The sequence below is a fragment of the Euprymna scolopes genome, chromosome 1, assembly GCF_053919585.1.
Source record: "Euprymna scolopes isolate OS-2025 chromosome 1, ASM5391958v1, whole genome shotgun sequence".
NCBI classification, from domain to species: domain Eukaryota; kingdom Metazoa; phylum Mollusca; class Cephalopoda; order Sepiida; family Sepiolidae; genus Euprymna; species Euprymna scolopes.
Genome location: NC_136482.1, coordinates 197264383 through 197279027, shown reverse-complemented (window position 1 = coordinate 197279027; position 14645 = coordinate 197264383). Strand labels below are relative to the sequence as shown.

Genomic DNA, 14645 nt, shown 5'->3' with positions numbered 1-14645 from the left:
AGAATGGTAGTACCTGTTAGGGTCCCAACCATGGGTTAAATAGAAACTGACTTGAAAAAAATTCTACTAAAAAAATTTCTTCCAAATCACTGGATTCGGCATTAAATAAGCTGAAAAGGGTTGATATGCCGTAAAACAAAACAACCAACCCAAAAAGTGATAACATTAATTTTATACAAGTGAATTATAAATGTAGTTAAATTTTCAATTGTAGAAAAATTAAATGGTATACACGTGTAAGGCTTCTGATACATAAAAACTGGATTTCAAAATGAAAGAATTTTGACGATAACATTTACTTTATTTTTTTCAATATTTTCATTTTGAAAGACAAAGGACATCATGTTGAATTGCATTGAATTGAAATGTAAATGACTCGACGACACAAACTTACTTTTGTAATAAGATTAAATCCTTAATTTGATATTATTTGCTGTAGTTAAGAACACGGAATGTTGAATTAACAAAATCATATACAATTCTTACTACATGCACAGGAAGAGATTACATGATAATTATTTGAAATGTGTGCAGAATAGTCAACAATGGAGAAATTCCAAAGGAAAATGCAACATATAACTTTTAGCAAGTATAGTAGAATTCTATTATTTTGATTATCTTACAACCATTCTAATTATAATTGTCTGACGTTTTTATTATAATTTTAACATTTGATTTCGTTTAAATCTTTAAGAAACTTCGTAAAAATGGGGAGCAAGTCCATAGTTCAACCTAAAACAATGTAGAAAATACAGATATGTAGTCGGCGAAGTCACCCACTTTGCAGAGGATAATGGAATAGGTCGTTTGGTTCTCTAAACCAAGAATGAATACACAGGATTGCCAAAATTATATTATACAAACAAAATATATATTTATTTACAGGAAATATTACATAAGTAAGAAAAGTTCAATACCGTAAGAGGTATAAAAACAGTAATTGCATAAATTGCATACGAGTGTGCAGCAAATAAGGAAACTGTGTGTCCAAGGAAGACAAGAGAAAGAAATGTAAAGCAGAAACGGATGTAAGGTGCTGCACCCCCTTACAGCTAAAAATAATATTGCTGAATCAAGGGGTGATAATTATGTTTAGCTTAATGTCACAGGTTTTGTGTCTGTGTGTTTCCTGTGTGGAAATGCGATTATTACAGATAAATATGTATAATTTTAAAACTCGTCACGAAATGAAAATGTTATATTCAAAACACCACGAAAATTGGTCCAGTAGTTTTATTTTCAACTAAGAAAATCACATTTTATTAGTAAGCAAATTTTTATGGTGGACATTACAGTCACCAAATAATAGAGCAGCCGAAATTGGCTGCTCTATTATCAGCTTTCTGAAATATCTACCTATTGACGAGACAATCAGTAAAAAAATATAATGCTATTTTGAAACCCGAACAGCAGCAGATTGTCTTGCTGGTAACAATGAAGGTTAAGCATGGTCCGAATGTCGACATTTGACCAAAAGATCTCATATGCCTAGAAAAATGATAAAATGTTTTCGTTGAGATATCATAATTAAAAAAAATAATTTCTCAACGAAATAAAATTAACATTTGGGCGGCAAAGTGTCTAGATTGACATACACAGAAATATAAGCGATAAAACATATCAAGCAAGACAGCACCTTGCAGATTATAAAAAATAACTTTAATGACGAGAGAGAGAGAGAAAGAGAGAGAGCGTTCAGAGAGGAATAAAAGAAGAGAAATATTCAAGAGAGCAAAAAACAAAAAAAAACAGAGATTCAGAAGAAAGAGTAGGTAATAAAGAAGAAAAACCACAACTTTATAAAACGAGTTGTTTTAAAAGACAAGGAACGCTTTTCACCTCAAGTGAAAAAGAACACCGATTTGCATTGCCTTGCCCCTTCCCTCGACCAATCCAAAATATAGATCCATGCTCTGTGAATTCAAAGAACCTGAAAGTTAGTTTGAAATACCCAAGCACGAGAAAGTGAATTTAACTTTGTTTTAAGCCGCGAACTCTGTGTCTAAAACATTAGTTTTTTACTTGAACATAGACCTCGAGTAAATAAACTTTTCTTTGCACAGATTTTATCTGGAATTGTTTTATGCAATAATTATTTTCGTTTATAAGACAAGGATCTCAGAGTGATCATTGATTACTGATTATTTAGAATAATCCAGTTAACATTCAGATCTAACCTGAACCGAGCAAGTATTTTTTATATTTATATTAACTTTTATTTATAATAGAAGTACATGTTAACAGTCTCTTACTATTACCAATTCCAAACATACACAGCTGATGAGCACGTGTTCTAAGGCAACATTTATTATTTTAAATCAGAAAAAATTAGCAGGACAAGGTTGAGATATCTGAAGGTCGGAAGTGTAGATGTCCTTCTACATAGAGAAAATTGTATCCTTTAACGCTCATCTGTATTGTATTTGCTTAACTTCCATGATCTAATGATAACTAGTGTGTCAATGTGATTATAATTTATGTCACAGAATATAGCCATACTTTCCCTGCTGACCACCTGACAATAATATGGTTACGCCAGTGTGTGCATGGTTATCAATAAAAATTATATGAACATGCAATTCCATAAAATCCAAATAAACAATGTGAATTAATGCTAAAGAAATCTTATTTTGGTTTCGAATATTTTTTTAATTCTTCCTTTCGTTATCTTTAAAAAATGAAGGTGTCTCTTCCTGGGCTTGACACTTGATTTCTGTCAGTTATCTTTATCAGATGCTAATATTTCACAGAAAATCTTATTATATTAATTATTTGGTAAAAGGTTAACTTGTAGGGCAAGATATATAGTAATGTTGAAGAAATCTTATTAAAAAAGCTTAAAATCTTCCAGAAAAACCAAAGACAATGTCTCGTATGCAATGAATTCTCTTTCTTGTTAGTTTTAATGTGTGAAACAAATTTGACAAGAATATAATCGCTACGCTGGGTTTGTATACATGTGTTTCTTAAGATCCAAATTCTGTGAAAATGTCGATTGACATTCTATAAGCGATGCATCTGACATTTTTTTCTCGGTCTGCTGTAGTTTGATCTTTTAAGTGTGTATTTCCATGTGTTTTTGCAAATTTTTCTTCCATGAAAATGCAGAACGGCATAATTCACAAGAATATGGTTTTTCTCCTGTGTGAATTCGCATGTGTCTCTTTAGAGTACCATTTTTGGAAAAGCAAGTTCCACAAACTTGACAAGAATATGGTCGCTCACCTGTGTGAGTTCTCATATGTGATTTCAAATCAGAATTCTGTGAAAATGCCGATCCACAAACTTGACAAGAATATGGTTTCTCACCTGTGTGTGTGCGGATATGATCTTTTAGATGAGTTGAATTTCGAAATGCAGAGTCACAAACTTGACAAGTATATGGTCTCTCCGAAGTATGGCTTCGTATGTGTCTATTCAGGTGAGAATTATTTGTAAATGCAGATCCACAAATCTGACAAGAATATGGTTTTTCTCCTGTGTGTATTCGCATGTGAATTTTTAGATGACCTTTTTTTGAAAAAGAAGTTTCACAAACTTGACAAGAATATGGTTTTTCGACCAAATGCTTTTCCATGTGTATTATTTGCTGAAAATCTGGATTTCAACTCTTAAAATAACAAGGTTTCTATCTTCTATGCAGCATCGAAGATATATAAAAAATGTAATCAGTAAAACATTTAACTCTTTGTAAGCAGATAAACCTTGAATTTTAAATGTAAATCAGTAAAACATTTAAAGTATTTTCTTTTTTATATTTCTCATCATCGAAAATTTCCTAGGGATTTTAAGACTCCTTTAGAAGAACTAAGCAATGTTATTCACACAGTAATTATCAAAATCAGAACCAAGATTTTTTCAATCTTTGATGACCTCGATAATTATCTCCTATCAGAGTTAATATCTGTAAATAAAAACAAAAATACAAATAAAAAAGCTATAAAATAATAAAGAAAAATGCTATAAACCAAAGTACATAAAATAGGAAAAATGCTATATAAATAAAAGATAAAAACGAAAGAAGCTATGAACAGAAATACAAAGAAAAAAGAAAATAAGATAGGGATTCAAATGGGTTTACATAAAAAGTATGTATTATAGGTATAAAGAAAGGTTGCAAGTATTTCTGATTGTAAGACACTACATAGTCTCGTTTGTTGTCAGGATATTTTCCTTTTTGAGAGTATTACACTCATAGTTTACAAAACAGAGTTACATAACACACACACACACATACACACATATATATATATTCTTTTAATTACGAATTTTATATATATATTTCTTTGTACTACCAATTTTATCTTATCTAAAGTGATAGGAAATTTTTCTTCTATTTTTAAATGTTAAAGATGAGAATTGATAATTTAAAGCAATTGCATTAGTCAATAATTCAGACTACTGTTCTACTCTTGAGTATTTTTACACAAGGTTTCAGCCGATTGTAAGCGCACTATACATAATTATTTTACTATATATTATGGTTTATGTTATAATAGTGTAATAACAGACAGTATATAATTTATTACACTAGTGTGATCGTTATCAAGCATATGCGCTTATCTTTGAACCATTTTATTCCACACACTTCTTAACTATATAATTTTAAATTCGGATAAAGAATTTAATAGAATTCAGTTATAAGTGACATTTTTTGGGGGGAGTTTGAAGGTTCAAATGTCAGTACAGGCGATACAAGAAATACAATTACAAATTACTTCTACTCGATCCTGGCTGACGAAACGAGAGTATGCTACCTCCATATATTTACTAAGGCATTCTGTTCATAATTCTAAGCAGATTCCTGAATTTGACTGAACGATTCCAGACTTTGACACGGTAAAGCTAAAGAAGGTCAGAGGTTTCATCAAACATAACACTTAAGAACAGTCGTTTGAATAATCCAAATAATCAATCATCTCAATAATTAAAAAAATATATATAAAATATTAAAAAAAACATCCATAACAAACCGTTGCATAAAGTTATTGAGAGTGAAATGATCCCACCTTACAAGATACGCCCGCCAGGATTTCTTATCACCCATTCGTCAAGCACTCTCCATCTTAATGAATACCTCATATCATGATGAATGTACAAAGAAGTTGGAGCAAAATGATTGGATGGCGTATATAATGATTCAATGCTTTAATAGATTTATGCTATTTAAAACTGTAAACAAACAATCCCTTGAACAATGCCTTACACGCCAAACATATCAATATTAAGATGAGCTCACAGAAACTCGAGGATTTCTCATGATTAGATCAGCCATGCAACAATTCACTCACCAGTCTGGAGCATGTTCTCCACCATAAGATGCAAATGTTTATAAAAACAGGAAATAAGATTACACTAAAAATTCGAAGATTCAGTGGAGAGAATGTTTCGATTAGTTAGCAATGATATATAAGATTTCATCAGTTAGCTTGAGAAAGAAAGCACAATATTATTTTACTGACAGTCACAAGTAAAATGGATCACTAGATGGTCACAAACAACAGGGACGTGCCCAGGGTGATAAAAACAGTTTCCAGCAATGGTTATGGTTTTCGGTGTGATTTCAATTGAGGGCCATGTCATGCTACCTCACATCCTCGAAGTAGGCTACAAAGCCAATACCAAAGTTTACCTGGATGTGCTGAAGTGTGGTGATCATCTGCAATCAGGTGGCTGTTGGCAGACCCCTTTTGTGGCAGCAGGAATAGATGCTGGCCCACAAGTCCAAAGAGACCCAAGCTTGGCTTCAGAAAAAGTGCTACACCTTTCTACCCTTTTCTCACTGCCTCTTCCTTTCCTGACCTAATCCGCTTGACTACCTCATTTGATCATGTGTCAAGAACATCAACATGACCTCTCACAACATCAAAGCCAGCCTGAGCTCTCGCAAGCACTTGTGGAATAGGTATGCTCCCAGTTCTGAACCCATATTAAGGCGGTGATTGAGGCTGAAGATGGCTATATTGAATAGATGTCAGCTCTACTACATAATCAAGTTACCTGCATTGATTTTTTTCAATAAAAGTTTTAACATAAAGCTGTAGTGTTGTTTTCTTTAGAGCAACACTTTTTATCGTTCTACTTCGGGCCAAGATCAAAGTGTAGTATCTGTTCTTAAGATGCTACACTTCTTAACAATTTTTAAGCTGTAGTGTTGTTTTCTTTAGGGTGACACTTTTATCATTCCACCCTGTATAAAGTGTGTTATCCCAATATGTCTGTCAAGCTGCACATATACTGTATTCTTACAATTGAGTTAGTAAAAGTGTGTGGGTTTTGATTGTGAGAAGAAAACACTATATAGAGTCTTTGCCTTGCATCCCTTCGCCACATGGACGCAGTAAGCAACACACCACATTAAACCACATGAAACGGTCAATGCCTTTTTGGTAAAACACAGGCTTGTGATCCTGTTTCGTGGCATATAAGATCAGTGCCTGCAATGTGCATTTACTGCCAGAGCCTGAACATGTAGATAAACTATTACAAGCATCCTCCCAAATCGAGAACCTAAATTTGTCACATGTGTTCACATGCACCAACACCATTTTAAAGAACTGCACTGGAGTTAGAGTATGCAGTTGTAGGTTCACGATCGGCACAAGGCACATCTAAGGAAATGGGTACTCCCTTGATTTTGTCCAGAAAACAAGCTTGAGGGGTCAATCAAAATTAGCAGGCCTGATTTCACTGGAAAGTATGAAAATAACACATAGAAGTGGACCACATTTTGGAAATAGACAGTGAACCTCCAATTACATCGACAAATAAACAGCACACATTAAGATAAATGATCGGAAACTGCAAACATTGATCAGTAATGGCTGGCGGCTGCTATATAGGGAGGATCAACTTGGTCTCTCAAAATGTGTAATATCCCCTCATAATGTGCTGAACCTTCTGTTTTGCAGGAAAATAAACAGAAGGTTCAGCAGATTATGAATTATTATTTGTAAGTATACTTACTATTATATTGCTAGAAAATACCGATTAAGTTTTGATTTTACACATTATTTGAGATTAAATTCATATAGAAAAATGTACTACTCTGTAGACTGGGGAATATTTTCCATATATATTTAACATAAAATGAGCACTCATTTCTTTTGCCATCAACAATTTCCAGAAACAATAATACTGTAACAAATATTAATTTATTTTTGAACAATGGAACCATCTTTTAATAAAATTTTCTCTGTTGCCAGTTTTATTAGATTGTAATTTTATTAAAATTTGGGCAAAAGAACGTGCAACTGATATATTTATTTTTTATTTTTCACGTCACAATTTCCGACAAATATGGATTTACTATGAAAAACAGTTTTGTGCTAATTGTTTTTTTCTTTTTTCTTTGTATTTTTTATTATTGTTGTTATTATTATTATTGCCGTTGTTGCTAAAAAGAATGAGAAGTGTATCAATTAGCCTTGGAGGAAAGAACATGCATGGTGTTAACACCCAAATAATCGTGCTAGTAGTAGGTATGCTAGGTGTAATATGAAGTCGTCTTAAAGGACATTTGAAAAAACTATGAATCCCTGAAGTGTTTAGCGGCCCCCAGACTCCTGCTATTGTTGAACCACTAATATCCTTAAGTAAACACACGTTCTTTAATACTCCTGGTTCTGAGCCGGGATTGAAGAAGAATTTTTTTTTTTATTTGATTTGTATTTTATTCAAATTTGAGCAAAACCACTTGCAACTTATATGTATATATATATATATATATATATATATATGTGTGTGTGTGTGTGTGTGTGTGTGTGTGTGTTTTAGATGTAACAATTACAATAATAAATTCAGTATTTAATATGAAAAACAGTTTTGTAATTGATTTTTCTTGTTTTTCTGGTTTGGAAACTGTTGGAGACGCCTCTCCATGGGATTAATGACGTTACTTCCTCTGGTGACGTAACTTCCAGTAACAAGTACCGGTGCCCAGCAGTCAGAGATTGGTATGCGGCCAAGGAGGTCGTGTGCAAACGCCCAACAGTTGAGTAATGGTATTGCTCAACTCGCCTTGCCTGTAATATATGTGAAACCATGTTTGTTTCTAAAAGTCCTGTGTTCCTTTCATTTTATTACCATTTAACACCATAACAGAAACATAATGTATGCATGCTAGCCATGCCTTTGTCTTCAGTAAAGAAAGAAACAATGATCAAGTGAACCCCAAACACATTAGTTTACCCATGCAACAAAAACTGTTAAACAAGCACAGTTCGTTTACATTTCCAAACGTTAAAAAATTATAACATAAGTTAATACAGAAAATTAGAAACTATAAAAAAGAGGAAAAACAATCACGCCATATTCTATAGAAGCCAGAAAAATAACTGGAGAGACAATGGATACCCTCTGTAAGGGTGAGTGTATGTGCAATTATGAAACAAGCGCTACACAGTTCTCAACAACACTTTTTCTGAAAGTGATAAGAAGTCCAAAACGACGGGAAAAATGCTGATATAAGTGTGGAACATATAGCAACTTACATTTCAAAATGGTTACCCATCCAACTAGTGATCATGCTCAACAATGCTTAACTCTGGCGATCTAACTGAAACTGATGTGTCATTAAGACTATGCTGTATTATGGTGCAATACATATTAGCATTATTATTAATGTTGTTATCGCATAAACACTAATCGTTCAAAAATTGCCAATAATCCCAAAATGGTTGGTCATTTTATGTTAAATTTTTATTGAAAAGTAATCTCTCATTGTAAAATATTAAAAACAACTTCATTTTCTAGAAACATGATCGATATTTGTACATAGAAAGAAAAACATTGACCATAAAAATAACAAAACAAGTGGATCAATACCGAAAAAATTAACAAATGGATGCAGTAAATATTGTGATTATTAAAGAAAAAATACATTAATCATGTTTAAATCAATTTTAAAGTAAAAATCATAGATTGTAGTCTTACACCTAATGCTAATCGATTTTGCTCCCAAAAGAGTGTTTACTTTTTAGACGATTGTCTATAAATAGCTTGAAATAGTGAATCAAAATAGACTTTAGAGTGGCAATCAGTTTTGCATATAAACATGTTGCAATGTGTGGTAGATGTATAGTTAATTCGATATTCACACATTTTCTTTGCAGAGGTGCTACTACCATCAGCTATGAAAAAAAGTGATTTAAAAAATGAGGGACAGTTGAATCCCAAACCTGTGGGAATCGAGTTCTCCATGCAAGCAAACACACAAACACAAATGGATGACTTGAAGGCAACCATGATTATCGTGCTTTAACTCTGGTAATATCATTCCTTGCCACAAGACGGTGATACAACCTACTTTCACATCCGGTTTATGCAATTCAATTCTCTTTTCGGTGGACCTTGCAATAATGCTTATGTGACAAAAAGCACTTCCTAGTTTGACCATTACCAAACAATTCCAAACCGATGTTCGACCTCTTATCGAGGACTCTTGAGACTAAAACGCAAGTAACATTACTCATACATCTCTCGTTATGAAGTTTTATAATTTGTATCTATGATGTAAATAAATTTACTTGGTTGTAATTTTAATACCGGCATATTTCATGCCTTTATTTCATGGAAAAAGGAGACTATGCAACTTCTCTTTAATCTCCTACATAACACTAGAGGATGATTTTGGCAAGTACAAAGAAAAGGTGACTTCATCTTCAACAAACCCCAAAATAAAGTACAAAATAAAAATGCCACACCCTGAAACTTTTATTTATTTTTTTTTTTTGCATGGACGGAATTCTCAAATAGCGAATTACTCCACCAATAAAGTTTGTGAAAGTCGAAAACGAAGTCAACCGAAAAATTGAAAGATGGTGCACTCCTCCCTCTTAAAAGATGAAGAAGAGCGCCAAAATATCGAAAGTAAAGCTGATCTAAAATTTCAAAAAGAAGACGGCAGCCATGTTGGTTGAAAAATTTGAAAGCTATGTAAAAGGATTAATATTTGAGATGAAATTAAAACTACTTAAAAACGCCAAAACATGATGCACGTAAATTGCAAATCACATTTATTAGGTATGCCACCATTTATTTGTTGTAGATCTGATATTTTACCAATTTCTCAAATCACCCAAAATCTGTATTATGTACGTACCTGTGATGGAAAAAAATATTGTATTCCAAAAAAGCATGTAAATACATTAAATAGTTTTTATTATTTTTTTTATAAATAAAATCATTTTTAAGAAAATGTGCGTTTTTTCAATACTACTTCCCATGTTAAGAATAGTTTTCTAAATCTTGTATGTTTTACTTATTGAGAATAATCTTCCTTGTTCCATCAACGTGTTTAAAATATCGCTCTTCTTCGATAAGGGATAAAATTTCATTTTCTTATTTAAAAATAAAACTGTTTTATAAAATTACATCATTTTTGGAATACATTTTCTTTCTGTCATGTGCACGCACATCATGCAGATTTTTTTATTTTTAATATGCAGGGATTCGGAACATCTATTTTTTTTTTATTCCTATTTCATGCTATTGATTTTTTTTTTTTTTTTTTTAGATAGCATGGTAAGAGATAGGATAAATATAAACAATACTTACATTCAAATTACGCGCCAAATGACGTTTATACAAACATTATAATTAATACGAAACTTTTTATCTAAATTTTAATGATTTTAGAAATATTTTTTTTATCACATTTTCGTTTAATAAATTGGTTACACTCGTCAGATAATAATAAAATAACAGACGAATAATAATAAAGAAACTTGAGTAGGATTTTACTTACTTGCATACAAAACCTATTTCGTGTTATCAGCTTTAAAGAAATTAACAACAATAATAACTCGATTGCATTTGCCAATTAAAAGATACGACATGCGTTTACATAAGTTAAGAATAAAAGGAAGTTGCGGTGAAAATTCAAGATGGTGTCCAGAAAGCAGCTTCGCAGAAAACTACAGAGGTTAAAAAAAATAAAAAAAAATAAATAAAGAGAAATCACCTCGCCAACAATGTAAATCTTTTTAAAACTGAAAGAATTTAATTAAGTTTTTTTTTTTTTTTTTTTCAATATTTAATTAGGTAAATGTTATCTTACGCTGCAACAGAACACCGGCCACTCTCATTGTTTTTTTCTTTTGTTTTTTATATAGGTATTCGACGTCGCTCACAGCGACCTCGAATACCTCGTCGCAAATTTACCGTTTGTATGATATCAACCCCTGGACCTTGGGACTATTTTGTGCCATTTCACCGCCTTTAGTAGTGTTTTCGGTAAATGTACAGACGCTACAACAGAACACCGACCACTCTAATTTGTTTTTTATTTATTTATTTACTTTTTTAGGGGTAATCGAGGTCGCTGACAACGAATCTGATAATCAACCCCGGGGCAACATTTACCGATTAGAACAACATTTAAGATTTTTCGGAGAATCGGTAAATGTTTGTGCGTTACGTACGGAAAAAACGGCTAATTAAACTGCAGAAAGTACTGTTAAGCCACACAAGTTCTATAATTGAATCCCACTCCCGCAAAAAAAAAAAGGAAGACAAACATAAAAATGTTTGGTGCTTATGTTTTTGTAAAGCGCATTAAAAACTACGCAAGACCCCCCCCCAAAAAAAAAAGTCCGGTTTCTAAATTTTGTTTTAGATAATTTTTCCTTCGCATTTTAAATTGTCCGTCAATGAAAAAAAAAAAAAAATTTTTAATTCTTTTCTGAAAAAAAAAAGTCTTTCCGACATTACCCCTCCCCCACCCCACTTGGAGTGCTTTTCTTCCTTTTCATATAACTTTAAATGTTCCACAAAAGATTCGTACGCCATCTGAAAATGCAGTTTGCTACGTGAAGGCACATTCAACAACCGTCGTTTATGTTACCGCGCTCGCGCGTAGCGTAAACGGAAGCTGTAAAATGGCGGAAAGTAGTTCGTGGGTTCAGGGGTTAATACCATGTAAAGGGTAAATTTGCCCCAGGTTTAATTATCATATTCGTTGTCAGCGACCTCGATTACCCCTAAAAAACAAAAATAAATTAGAGTGGTCTGTTGTAGCGTATATTACAAGTTTTTTTTTTTTTTTTACACAGTGATCACCACTTATCAAGGCCCGGAAGCCACTCAGGGATAAGGGTTATTGCAAGTACATTATGTTAGTGTGGAGATTTGATGAAGTGTTTACTTAAGGGGACAGTTCATTAGGAATTTGTTAACATTGGACTTGAAGACATCCAAGTTGTAGTCCGGAGGGAAGCAGGCAGACGGAACAGAGTTCCACAGGCGTGCAGTTCTAAGAAAGAAGCTTTGTTCATGGAATCCGCATTTTGATTTAGGCACAGATATAGAGTGGGGTAAATTTTTCACAGTGGATTCAGCTAGTCGGGTGTTTTTCGTGAAAGATTGGCGAGGGGGGACCAGAGATTGCAGTTCAAACGAGCACCTGCCATGGAAATAACGATAAAACAAGGATAGGCTCGCAATGTCTCTTCTGTGGGAGAGAGGTTGCAGGGTAAAAAAAAGGGCATCCCCACTAAGCCACAAAGTCTATTTTGTACTCTGTCAAGGCAGGATAGGCTGTTTTTAGCAGCTCCTGCCCAGATATGGCAACAGTATTCCATCCTTGGACGTACTTGGCTTTTATATAGATAGAGAATTGCATCAGTAGTGAGATATCTTCTGGAGCGGTAGAAGGATCCCACCATCTTTCCAGTGACCTTAGCAACAGACTTGATGTACGTGTTCCATTTCAGATCAGGAGTAAAGGTCAAACCCAGAAGCTTGTGAAAACACGGGGCCTCACCCAGACGAGAGCCATCCATCACAATTGATGCCAGATGGGGATCAGAGCGTTGATGATGTAAGGATAGGAGTTTGGTTTTAGATGCATTAAAGGTAACCAGCCACATCTTCTCCCACTGAACCATGCGCTCGAGATCAGAGGAGAGAGAATCAGAGAGAACTTTGTCATTTACAGCCTTTGATGTGTTGCCGTAGATGGTCGTGTCATCAGCATAGATGTCAACGAATGATTAAAGTATGTGTTTAGGGAGGTCATTGATGTAGATCAGGAAGAGAGTTGGGCCCAGGATTGACCCCTGAGGGACTCCAGCATTTATATTGCAGGCGGAGGCCTCCAATTTTTGTTCATCTACCACTACTCTTATGAGCCTATCGTAGAGAAATGATTTAATGATTGAGAAAACATTTCCAGTTATACTGTAGCTGGAAATCTTGTGAATAGTTGAATCTTGTGAAGTAATTGAATTTATTTTATAATCATACAAAAAATATTTTCACTGCTAATAATTTTTGTAAATCAACACATTTCAATGACAAAAAAAATCACTTTTCTTTTGAGTTTACATACATCTTTGCGTGTTTAAAATACAAACAAGACAAGTTTGGAATACTAGGTACGGGCAAAATGAATGCCGATGCTCAAAATGTATCAACATTTTTACCCCTCCGTTTACTTAAAAATTCACCAAAAATCAAGGAATTAATCAATTTTAATGAAATTTTCAGTATTTATCAAATAATGATCTCGGAATATAATGGACTAATTATTTTTATTTAAATCTTAGTGGAAATGTATTATTTTGTTTAAACAAAAAATACCTTTACTAAAGCTATGGTTTTCAGTAGTAAATAAAAAATGCAAGAATGTATTTTTGCTTTTTTTATATAAAAAAAAGCATTGTAATTTATAATAATAATAATAATAATAATAATAATAATAATAATAATAATAATAATAATAATAATAATAATAATAATAATTTTTACAGGAACATTACGAAAAAAGCCCTAAAGTCTGTATTAATGAATTCAATATAACTCGAAGAAAAATGAATTTCTCGAACTACCGATATTACCATTGAATTAAGCATTGTTTATTGAATAAATTATAATAGCAAAAATTTTTTTACTTTTTTTTTTTAAATTACAGATTTCGCATGATTTTTATATGCAAGATTTTAATAATTTCTTTGCTCGCAAGAACGTAAAACTTTCGGCGTAACATAATTTTTACATAATCTCAAACAATAATTTTAAAAAAAAATAATTTAAAAACAGAAACAAAAAAATAATTAAATCAAAAAATGATAAAAATTGATACAAACGTTCAGAATAGGAATGTACGGATGACCGTTTGGGGGGGAGGGGGGGAGAAATGTGACACCCCTACCTCCTTTTACTATCATGACTTCATTTTGAAACAGCGTTTTGATTCGCTGAAATTTTGGCCTTCCGTATATTCGTGTATATTTGTGTTTACAACCTGTTATCGGTTGCGTTTTGCCGAACGGCATAGTTACTTGCTTTTTGAGAGTCAATAAAGCTGTATTTTGTGTGTGTGTTTATTTATTTATTTAATTCCAAATCTTAGGACTTTACTTTACTAATTATCTTTGAAATAGACACAGAAAACTATTAATCTTTTAAAGGATTTTTACAACAAATTTCTCTAACTTCAAAATTTAGCTGAATTGGTTAGCTCGCCGTGAAAACATTTTCATAACATTTTTTTTTCACATGTACAAATATTTTTTTCCTTTTGCAAATTAACTTTAGTCTTTAATCTTTCAAATACAGTCAAAAACTAGTCGGAAACCTACAAAAAATTATAATAAATCGGCTTTCAAAACTAGGTCCTCTATTTTTGACCGCTCATTTTTGCC

General features: G+C 32.7%; 1 long non-coding RNA gene across 1 annotated transcript; it reads right to left on the bottom strand.

The window, feature by feature from the left end:
- Positions 1-849: 849 nt before the first annotated feature.
- Positions 850-10868, bottom strand: LOC145278999 (uncharacterized). The gene is made up of 2 exons (XR_013868387.1): positions 10748-10868; positions 850-3904 (listed from the first exon to the last, which is right to left on the bottom strand). It is a non-coding gene; the product is annotated as an uncharacterized LOC145278999 (long non-coding RNA).
- Positions 10869-14645: the final 3777 nt, after the last annotated feature.